Here is a 12,334-nt window from a genome sequence, read left to right as displayed (position 1 = left end):
AGAGACCTTAGAAATGATATAATCCAATTTCCTCATTTTACAATGAGGAAGGAGCCTGTAGTCTGGAAAATTTAAGGGATTTGCCAAAGGTCAAAGATAAATTAAGTGGAAGAACCAGGATTTGAATCTGTTTTTCTTATTCCAAATCCACCATCATATTCACAGTATCTGACTTAAAAAGGTTCTAGGTTTGCTCATTCCTGATTTAGGAGGCACAAGGAAAGCAATGATGTCATCTAAATTTAGCAAACCTGGAAGTCAGATTATCCAGGATTATTTTGATGGCTTATTTTTTAAATCAATGTAAGGTAAATCGCATATTCAAATAGTATTACAAATTAAACAACAACAACAACAATAGCATTAAGCAGCCAATAAACTCCAAAATGTGAGGAGTAGATGGGTGGGTGAGTGGGAGAAACTGAGTCTCAGAATTCTCTTTTCAGAAATGGTTCATTTTTCTATAACATCTCAAATGCACATAACTGGCTGGAAATCTGACTTCCTAGTCTGATAAAGTGGGCAAATGCAGAGGACTCCAGAAATTCAAGGACTTGCTCTGAACGAAAATGCTTAGAACCCTGGAAAATCAAGACATAAGCAGTGCATACATTTGGGAGTCTTTAGCAAAGGTCTTGCCTTTTTTTCCCGTGAGCAAGCTGGTGATATATGAGCAGTAACAATGGAATATGCAATTCCCACAGAAATGGTACTATATCTAACATCTTTGACTCTCAAAATTGCAAAGGCCAACTTGCTATTTGTTGAGGCAGCAGGCCATAAATTGCAGCTCTCTGAGTGGTTGGCCAACTATTCAGAAGGAAAAAAAAACTACATTTTACAGAATTATAGAGACTGGGGGGTCAGAATAATGAGTGTGTGTATGGATGTGTACACAGGGAAAGAAGGATGCAGCTGCATCTTTGCATTTGTGAATATAGGTGCTCTTAAGGGAATAAAAATACCCAGGACTGTCAAGGCCAGAAACAAAAATGATTACTGGATTTTTAAAAATTCATTTTTTTCTTCTTTCTCATAGGAATCCAGGTCACTGTTAGAGTAGAAATCTGAGTTTCATATAGACCAAGCTGTGTGCCCCCCCCCCCACTCCCTTTTTGATAGATGCCTTGACTGGGAAATAGCAACATCTCTTTGTAATATGGCAAATGAGGTTATGTATCAAGTACTGGAGTGGATTTCTTTAATGACTCCCCTCCTGGGGCCCTGCCACCTGCTCAGAACACTGACCAATAACTACCAGCATGAAGTACATAGCAGGCTGAGAATTTTATTGAGGCTTGAGTCACAGCTGCCTAGCTGACTTTTAACTAAAAGGAAGAGGACCTTCAGTGGTATATACCCACTCATTGCTCCCTTGGGTAAAGCCTAAGTTGCAGCTTTTTAAAGGGTCTGCTGAAAATCACTATACAATGAGTGCATCCTGTCTATTGTTTAGTGATGAAATCTAACAGGCTGTAATGGTGACATTTAAATAATATTCACTCTGTTTGGAAATGTAATCAAGACTCTAAAAAAATAACATTTGGAATAATCATTATTAAAATATGCTTGAGGGAGAAAGTACTTTCTTCCCTTGACTGTTATACTTGCACCTAGCAGGGAAAGACAGTTAGTTAAGAGACAGAGAGACAAAGTCAGGGATGGACACAGATGGAAACAGCAAAAACAGAGACATAAATAGAGAGGAAGATGAGAAAGAGAAGAAGACGAGGGAAGAGGAAAGGGAAGAAGTAAGCTGTAGAGAGAAAAGGGGGGGGACAGAGAAGAGGAATAGAGAGAGTCAGAGATGGGCAATGAAATAGACAGTATTCAGGAATAAGTTGGATCTCAAAACTCTGTTACATATAGTAAAATTCTCTCTAGTCAACACTGACTTCTTTAATTTCCTATATATCTCTGACTATGACTGAACTCCTAGGGGGTAGAATCACAGATTATAATGATTTAGCATCCTATCTAAGTCCAAAATTCCCCGATGAGGAGAAAGCTGTTTAATCCCAAAGCATTTATTTACTTGTGACATATTTAGAGACAAAGGATAGAACACTAAAGTAAACAGAATTCTGCAACTTGTAACTGCTCATGTTATTTCTAGTCCAGGAAATACTTAGACAAGTGACTAGTACATTGCATTCTAAAACTGATAAGGGTGAAAGAAAATTCATTCTTCCTATTGTTTTCTTCCTTTGGCTCTCATTCAGCCAAAGTTAACCCATCCTTTAAGTCATAACTCAATTTCCACCACATTCATAATCAAGATTTTTCCTACCTACTCCTGCCATGTCAGTTTCCCACTTCTGAAGCCTCTAGGCTTCTTAGTAACTTAAAGTGACTTTCTTTCAGTGACTTTCTGATCATAAATTTAGAGTTAGAAATGAGTAGATCTCACTTAGTCTAGACCCTTCATTCTACTGATGAGGAAAATGAAGCTCAAGAAAGTGAATCAATTTACATAATTTCACACAGATATTAAGTTGAAGAAGATTGCTCCCAGTTTACAACCTTAAAAAAGAGAGAGAGAGAGAGAGAGAGAGAGAGAGAGAGAGAGAGAGAGAGAGAGAGAGAAAGAAAGAAACAGGGAGAAACAGATTTTCAAAGAGACAGAGACAGAAAGAGACAGACAAAGACAGAGAGACAAAGACAGACAGAGATAGACACTCAAACAATTCTATTGCAGAAATTACCTTTATTATTTCCTTTAAGAAATAATTGAAAACAACAACAACAAAAGAAGTTATTATAGTACTTTGTTCCTGTGAACATTGATTGAGAGTTGGGAAGATTGTTATATATCATCTTGAATAAATTCCTCATTTTAAAGATGAAGAAAGTGAAATGAGAGATGTTGCTTAATGTGACCAAGGCCAGCTAGATGTAAGTGGGAGAGCCACACAGGTCTCTTAACCCCAAATCTTTCACCCGCTTCACTCTATCATGTGGCATTCTCAGTCACTGAGATTCAGTCACCTGCCTTTTCACCAGAGATTAGAAAATGAAAGTCCAAGAAAGAAAGCTGGAGGATGGGGGTGTAAAATATAAGATGAGGGGATTGGCCAAGATGAACTCTGTGTTTCCTCCTGGTTCTAACTATGACTTCCAAGCAGGTGTGTGTTTGAGCCAGCTCACACTTGCTCTTGAGAGCTGATTGTTAAATTTCCAGAGCGAATATACTTCAAAAATCAGCAAACACTACAAATCAGTGCTTAATTTATTTTCTTCTGGATTGTCTAGACTTGAGAAAATGATGCATAGAGAAAATAATGATACAGATTCAACCAGCACATTTCTACCCCTAAGCTGAAGATTACAAAGTCAATCTTTTCTAACAGCAAATCTGTGACTCTAATCTAAGTCTTTGGCTTTCAAGAAAGGGCATTTTGCTGTTTGATCATGTCCAAATTTTTATGACTCCATTTGTGATTTTCTTCGCAAACCACAAATAGAGTTTGCCATTGTTGTGGAGTGGTTTGACATTTCCTTCTCCAGCTTATTTTACAGATGAGGAAACTGAGGCAAACAGGATTAGGTGACTTGCTTAGGGTAACAAAGATAGTGAGTGTCTGAAGCTGGATTTGAATTCAGAAGATGAGTATTTCTAACACTAGGCCTGTCCCTCCATTTACCGTGCCACTTAAATTGCATCCCTCAAAAGCCATAAACAATTCGTATTTCTATGCCACACTGACTTTATTATCTTTAATAACTTATTTGAGCACTTTCTGTCTCAAAAAGCCATTAAATTGTGTGTGTGTGTGTGTGTGTGTGTGAGACAGAGATGGACTACAGAGACAGACAAATATACCAAATAAAAGATTCTAATCACATTATAAACTCCTTGAAAATGGTGTTCTGGCTTAGACTTCTTTCTCCCCTGTACAAGTTTTAGGTACATAGTAACTGTGTCACATAAAATAAAGGAATTGAATACCCCAAGGTCTCATATGGAAAATGAAACTTGTCCTTGAATTTTGTATATAAAAGCCACCTAGTATGAAGTTGGCAGATTCTCCAAGATGGGTGAGATGTCAGAAACTTAATTCAATTCAGATTCATCCTAAAAGAGTTTTCCAGCTGCCTAACATCTGAAATTTGACAATTCTATTTATAAAAAAAAGTTTGGATGATCCTAAGGATAGCATAGGGTCATAAAAAGGTTTATAGAAGGAAAAAAGAAGAGAAACAAGTCATTTATTGATTTCAGGTTCTCTCTGAATGGCTTACATCTCAATGAATATTTAATTCATTTGGAAGGAAGGATTGTATATTTAAAACTAGACGAGATGTTCTACTATCTTGTCCCAATTCCCATATTTTACAAATGAAGAAACAGATTCAGGAAGGTTGTGATTTGTCCCAAATGAAACAATCAACAAAGCATCTATTATGTCCCTACTCTGGGCCAGAGTTTGTGTGAAGCAGAGGGGATACAAATGCAAAAATGGAAATAATCACTACACTCAAGAAGCTTCACACAGGCAGTAAATCAGATTTAGACTTGGATGATGTGATTCCATAGAACACTCATTCCATTGACCAATCTCCAACCTACCTTCTACTATGCTGGATGTTATAAAAGATATAGAGCTACATTAGGATTTGTTCCCTGCCTTCAGGAAACTTGGGGGAGGCCAACTAGACACACAAAAAAGAAATAAAGTCTATTGGTGGTTTTCCAGCTTGTAGTCTACCCACTCTGTCCTCAGGCACCAAAGTGATTTATCAAAATACCAAAGTTCCAAACATGTCATCTTCTCACACAAGAAACTACAGTGACTCCCTATCACCTCCAAAATCAAATATAAAATTCTCTGGTGTTCAAAACCCTTCATAACCTAACCTCTTCCTCCTTTCCTTAGTCTTTTTACAAGTCACTCCCTTCCACATATACTGATCCAATGACACTGACCTCCTTGCTGATTCCTGAACAAGATACTCCATCTCTCAGCTCTGGACATTTTCTTTGTCTATTTCCAATTCTTGGGATGCTTTTCTTCATCACTTCCACTTCTTAACTTTCCTGACTTTCTTCAAGTCCCAACTAAGATCCCAGGTTCTACAAGAAACCTGTTCTAACTCCTATAAATTTTAATGTCTTCCCTCTATTAATCATTTCCTATTTATCTTATATATAGCTTGTTTGTATATACACATATACATAATATATACAATAAAATATATTGTAAACATAATTGCATATAAATATACAAGATGATATATATTATGTGGGAATATCTCTATCTATCTATTTATACACAAAATATAGCTTGTCATCTGCCTGGATAATTGTGAGCTTGAAAACAGTGACTGTCTTTTGATTCTTTTTGTATCTCTAGTACTTGGCACACTGATCGATACATAAATAGATGCTTAATAAGACTGAAAAACAGAGCAAGGCAAAGCAAAACATGATTAAATGTGGGCATGGCCTAAGAGATTTTACAAGGAACCTTAAAAACCATCGCTTTCACTTTATAAGGTAACTAAGGCTTACTGAGTGGATGTGGCTTGCCCACAGTCACAATGATAGTAAGTAAGAAGCAAGGATAGGAATTGAACCCACATCTTCAGATTGCAGATCTAACACTTTTCCTGATACACTGCATTGCTTAAGGCAAAACATAGTATGGGAAGCATGAAAAAGTAAGTTTTCAAGGTTAGCTTCATGGAAGAGGAGGAACATGAAATGGATCTCAAAGATATGAATAGGGAAAATGTTGGGAAATTTATTCAGAGGGAAATAGGTGAAGCCTACAAACAAAAATGGCCATGATGTGTTAGGAGAGCCTAAGAAAGATGTACTCTTCTTCCCTGATAGCTCATGAGTATTAATAAAAAAAAAAAAAAAAAACAGAAAGGGTTTGATTTTACTCTTGAAAGTTGGGAGTTTCATCTGGTTATCTTTATATCGGGAAAAACTACCTCTAATTAATTAAACTGGTGGAGGGGGTTGCTTGGACACTAAAGTGTGATTTCTAGAGAAACTGTATCTGCTGACAAAGCCTGGCTTCCCAGTTCACTTTCTCAGTCATCGTGATGCTGCCGTGTCAGAGCTGAGCAGGTGAAAGTGGACACCAAGGTTTTACAATATTGCTCTATATTTAGAAATGTTCTCCTTCCATTTTCCCCTGCTCAGTTGATTGCCATCATCCTATTCTGATCACACACTGAAATCTTTTATTGAAAGCATCCATTGGATGCTTTCCCCCTCCCCCTCCAGTGGTAAAGTGGATTTTGTGATGCTAGAAATTGCTCTAATTTCTTAGTATGGTAAAACCTGCTCTTATGTGGGTGGAGGGTGAATATGTTCGGCTGGTCCCTTGTCTTTGACAGGTTCATAATTCAGTCATATGACTATTATTTCCGCAGGCACACAATTCAAGAAAGAAAATCGACTCTGGAACTCCTACTCTGGGATACCCAGTTGGGTCTGGAGACAGGAAGACCTGAATTCAAATTTGGCCTCAGATTCTTATTAGCTGAGTGATCCTAGTCAAGTCATATAATCTGTTTCTTTAACTCTAAGTGATATAATAGTAATAATTGCATTTATATCATAAGATCATTGTCAGAATCAAATTAGATAATTCTTACTGGAAAGAATATAACAAATCAACTCTGCTATCATTTCAGTTATCATTCCTGTGACTGGCCAAAACAAAATTATCAGTCATCATTAATCTTTTCCTCCTTATATAAGTCCATAGCATCATGAGATAATAGTTTTAGAGCTGGAAATAGCTCTGGAAATAACCAAACCACCTCCTTAAATTTACTTGAAAAATCAAGTGACTTATCCAAGATGACATGGCAAAGAAATCTCAGAGCATAGATTTGACTAACTCATCATTCTCCTAAACCACTGCTGTCTTCCTGTATTAGAATGCAAATTACTCAAGCGCAGGAACTTTCTCACCATTTTTGTATTTATATTTCTTTTTTTTTTTTTGCCTGTTCTTTTTTTTTTTAATTTATTTAATAGCCTTTTATTTACAGGATATATGCATGGGTAACTTTACAGCATTAACAATTGCCAAACCTCTTGTTCCAATTTTTCACCTCTTACCCCCCCACCCCCTCCCCTAGATGGCAGGATGAACAGTAGATGTTAAATATATTAAAATATAAATTAGATACACAATAAGTATACATGACCAAAACGTTATTTTGCTGTACAAAAAGAATCAGACTCTGAAATATTGTACAATTAGCTTGTGAAGGAAATCAAAAATGCAGGTGTGCATAAATATAGAGATTGGGAATTCAATGTAATGGTTTTTAGTCATCTCCCAGAGTTCTTTTTCTGGGCATAGCTAGTTCAGTTCATTACTGCTCCATTAGAAATGATTTGGTTGATCTCGTTGCTGAGGATGGCCTGGTCCATCAGAACTGGTCATCATATAGTATTGTTGTTGAAGTATATAATGATCTCCTGGTCTGTATTTATATTTCAAGTGCTTCACATGCTAGCTGTATGGTACATAGTGGTTAATACAAACTTTTCATTTATTCATTTATACCTGGGTGTACAAAGAGTATTAAATTTAGAATCAAATGGGCAATATTTATCTTCTAGCTTTGTTATGTCCCAGCTGTATGATAATGGATGCAACTCAGTCTTGGTTTCCCTGTCTGCAAAAATGGGACTAATTAGAGTTGCATTATGAACTCTACAAGGCTACGGTGGGAAAAAGTAATTCAAGCATTATAAAATATAACATTATTGGTAGACTGATTATCTTGAGCAACCAAATCTTTCATAACAATAGAATCTTAGCATTCTGACATCATCTAGTCCAATTTTATAATATATCTGAAAGGTGGCCATTCAACTACTTTTCTTTTTTTTTTTTTTTAAATAGCCTTTTATTTACAAGTTATATGGATGACTAATTTTACAGCATTGACGATTGCCAAACATTTTGTTCCAATTTTCCCCCTCCTTCCCCTCACCCCCTCCCCTAGATGGCAGGATAATCAATACATGTTAAATATGTTAAAGTATAAATTAAATACAAAATAAGTATATGTGTCCAAACTTTTGTTTTGCTGTACAAAAAGAATAGGACTTTGAAATAGTGTACAATTAGCCTGTGAAGGAAATCAAAAATGCAGGCAGGCAAAAATGTAGGGATTGGGAATTCTGTGTAATGATTCTTAGTCATCTCCCAGAGTTCCTTTGCTGGATGTAGCTTGTTCAGTTCATTACTGCTCCATTGGAACTGATTTGGTTCATCTCATTGCTGAGGATGGCCAGGTCCATCAGAATTGATCATCATATAGTATTGTTGTTGAAGTATATAATGATCTCCTGGTCCTGCTCATCATTCAACTACTTTTCAAAAATTTCAAGTGACGGAGAATTCTTTCTTCCAATGACAGTTCTTATCCTTATATTGAGGCATCAAAATACTGTTACTATGACAAATGATTAATAGTCCATTTCTTCTTTGGTGCAAACTTGTGATTTGAATGGAGTGAGGAGCTTTTATTCTGGAAACTTTTCCCATCAGTACAGATTAGTCAATAAACATGTATTAAATCCTTGCTTTGTGCCAGACACTGATAAATGGTGGGAATACAAATGAGGACAAAACAAAACAAAATAAAACAAACTCACAGTCCCTGCCCTAAAGGAGAGTACATTCTAGTAGGGGAGAGACATAAGTATAACCAGACAAACCAACTCATTTGTAATTTATAAAACATTTGCCAGAGTTTGCTGTGTTGTTGTTCAGTCATTTTCAGTTATGTCTGACTCTTTGAGATCCCATTTGGAGTTTTCTTGTCAAGGATAGTGGAGTAGTTTGCCTTTTCCTTCTCCCATTCATATTACAGATGAGGAAACTGAAGGAGCAGAGTTCAGTGACTTAACCAAGGTCACAGAATTAAAAAAAAATCTTATATCAGATTTGAACTCAGGAAGATGAGGGTTTCTGATTCCAGATCTGTTGCTTTTTGCCCAGAATACTTACCGAGGGGTTAAACAATTTGTCCTAAACCTTGAAACTAGGTTTCCTAACTCCAATACCTACCTTCTTTTCTATATCACCTCTTTTATACATTACCTTGTGTCAATTGGCAAGGGGGTGGGGAGCACTGGGTATTGGATGAAGAATATCATTATATGTCTATATGACATGTCTGTCATATGATACCCCAATAAAGAAGATCCATATGCTTTTATTCCCAATCGATATTGTATTTAGTGAGTAGCTACAACCAGTCAACTTAAGACCTCTACAAGAATCTACAATTTGTGTACATGTTGCTGAAGTTGTAGCTTCTGTCTTAAGATCAAACAACCAGTAGAAAAAAAAAATGCAGACAGGCCATGAACACTGATTTTCTGATTTCACATCCCACTCATCCCACTGTGCCATCTCTACCCCACAATTTTCTGACTACTAAAGGACATCACAGAGTCCTAGAAGTAGAAGGGACTTTAAAAGTCATCTGGTTCAACTCTTACTTGACAGAATGAGTCGGTCATATAATATTCTGGACAAGAGGCTGTGCACTTTCTGCTTGAAGGATCTGGTTGCCAAGAACTCAACTAGCTCCCGGGGCAATGCAGCCTATTTATCGACAGATTGAAATGATGAGAGATTCTCATGCTCAGCAAAATCAACCTCCTAAAACTTCCACCTAATGATTCAAGTTTTACTCATTGGAATGAAGCATATGAAGCCTGAGGCATTTTGGATAGATGAACCTTTCAAATATTTGTAAATATCTGTACTGCTCCTTTCACCCAAGACTTCCTTTTGCTAGGCTAAAGAATATGAATCCCTTCAAGTGTTCTATCTAGGACTTAATTTTGAGTTCTGTCAATATCCTTCTCAAGATATATTCTGATTTAAGGCTGTGGAATTGGAACTAAAAAACAAGGCCTTTAGGGTTATTAATCTTTTGATTACTCCTTTTTTCTAGACTAAAACCATATCAATATTTGTTCTAAATATGGCTGTATTCCTCTCTTCTGAAAGAAACTGCCCTATATCAAACCTAAGTATTTTACAAATATTGCTAATTGTAGTAGAGATGGGGGTGGGGGTCTACATTCAATGTAGTAGAAGACTTGGGTTCCAGATTTCCCTTGTGTCCCTCTATCTGCCTAATCATGCATGTGCCACTTAATTTCTTAATGTCTCAGGTAGCTCTTTGAGAACTGATGATTTTGAAATTAAGGAGGAAACTTAAATGAGAAGAGAGAGATTTCAAAAATAGAATCCATCTTGAGCAGTTTCTTTCTTTATATTTACCATTTTGGCTCTCTTTAAGGATGTTTGAGACAACCTTTCAGGAAAAGGCAGGAAAATGGGGAGCAATGTTATTTTTATAGTTTTTCACTTTGGAAACAAGTTTCCTTTTAACCTCTCTTAACATTACAGATCCAATGATCTCTTGAATAAGAAATTTCTTTGTCTGAAGGAATGATGGATTAAGAGTCTTGGAGCTTTCTGGGTGGCCCTAAGTAATCTATTGGCCAGGCATCCTGAAAAACCTTAAACATATGCTAATAGTTTCCTTAAAATTTCACTATAAACCTTAAAAATTCTGCACAGAGAGACATTACAGAAACCAACTCACTGAACTACTGATTCTTTCAAATATCACTAAAAATATTTCTTCCTAATATCTAAGAATTCCTGGAAGTATAGTGTGAAATGAAAAGGGGGAAGAAATTCAAAATGGGAGACAAGTTCACTCTGAATCAATGATGTTACAGCAATCAGTAAAATTCATGGAAACTGAGGTTGCATTCATAGAGGCAGAGCTTCTAGGAATATGGAAATGATAGTTTTAGGTTACCATGCTCTGGTCAGAACTTATTTAGAGTATCAGTTTTACATATCCTCAGTCTTAGAAGGATGTACATTCACATTTGAAAGTGTCCAAGGAGAGGGAAAAGCCTTGAGTCTGGGTCTTCTCAGGTTTAGCCTAAGAAACTGGAAATGCTTAGCATGGAGAAGAAACAACAGGAAATTGTAAAAGGAGGCATAGCTTTGTTCATATATATGAAGGACTGTTATATGGAAGATGGGTTAGGCTTCTTTGGTTCCCGATGGCAAATCTATGAACAATAGTTCAAAATTATAGAACGGTCAGTGTAGGCTGATGTAAGGGAAAACTTCTTAATCATTAGAACTTCCCCAAAGTGGTATGGGCTGCCTCAAAAGGTGAAAGACTCCCTTCCCCTACTGCTTATCTTGCTTTGGCAAATTTCTTTTGTGTAGTAGCTGGACTAGATGGTCTCAGTGGTCTCTTCTGTTTAAGATTCTGTGATTCTGACATGATTGGTAATTCAAGGCTTATCATATTGAACTATTATCATGTTCTTTTATGGTTTCTATTTGTGAGGGAGGGATCATACTAAGTAATTGAGACTGAATAATAAATGCAATAATGGAATAATCATGATGTGGGAGATCACTTTATGACAAGACCAATCAGGATTGAGCTCATGACAAATGTTGATCTGTATTGCCTTGATAAAATAAGGGTATATTGAACTATTATATTCAAATTCATTTAAAATAAACTGACATAATTCAATGTTCCTCCTTTTCTAGAATTTTAATTGGAAGTGTTCTAGCAATCTAATGTCTAGGAAGGGATAATTAGGAAGACTATTGATAAGGCTAAATTCTTTACACATATTCAGTGTGACTTGTGGTGACTTGTTAGTCACTAAATTTCTTTCACTTTTCCTTCTGTGCAGATCCACTTGAGATTAGCTTTTGTCCTTAAAATCCAAGGGATAAAATGAAATAAACATTTTTGATTTTTCCTAAATATGTTTAAGAATCTGTAGTGGAGAAGAATTCTAAGCTTACCCTTTAAACTTCATACCACAAAATAATGCCCAAAGAATTGGGAACATAACATTTTCTCTGCCTTTTCCATGAAATTAAGATTTTAGTTCTGGATTTAGGCATGATCTCATCTAGAACATAAGGAAACTAGGTGAGATTCAGAGAGACTAAATAATTTATTCTTTTATTATCACATAGGTAATGAAAGGGGAAGTGTCAGAATTTGAACTTAGGTGCTATGATTGTGAAGAGAGGAAAATGACCTCTTCCATTAGAAATACATATAAACATTATTTCTTAGTAAAAAAGTTCTACCAAAAAAAATGCTTTATCAGTCTGGGGAAAAAAACATAAATATGGCCTTTCATACCCATTACCAAATTTCTAAGGCTAACTAACTAATCAGTGTATGAGCTAATCCTCTTGAAGTATAGTTTAAAATCACGTGACTAGCAAGCTTTTTACACCTCTAAAATATACATCTCTCCATTTAAATA

At 36.1% G+C, this 12,334-nt stretch overlaps 1 protein-coding gene across 7 annotated transcripts in view; it reads right to left on the bottom strand.

Annotated features, from left to right (window-relative positions):
• Positions 1 to 12,334, bottom strand: part of NTNG1 (netrin G1) — a 432,645-nt gene that overhangs the window by 102,777 nt on the left and 317,534 nt on the right. The gene's annotated exons all lie outside the window — the stretch shown is intronic.

The sequence above is a fragment of the Sarcophilus harrisii genome, chromosome 4, assembly GCF_902635505.1.
Source record: "Sarcophilus harrisii chromosome 4, mSarHar1.11, whole genome shotgun sequence".
NCBI lineage: Eukaryota > Metazoa > Chordata > Mammalia > Dasyuromorphia > Dasyuridae > Sarcophilus > Sarcophilus harrisii.
The sequence above is the reverse complement of the archived record's forward strand: the minus strand, read 5'-3'. Positions and strand labels throughout refer to the sequence as shown.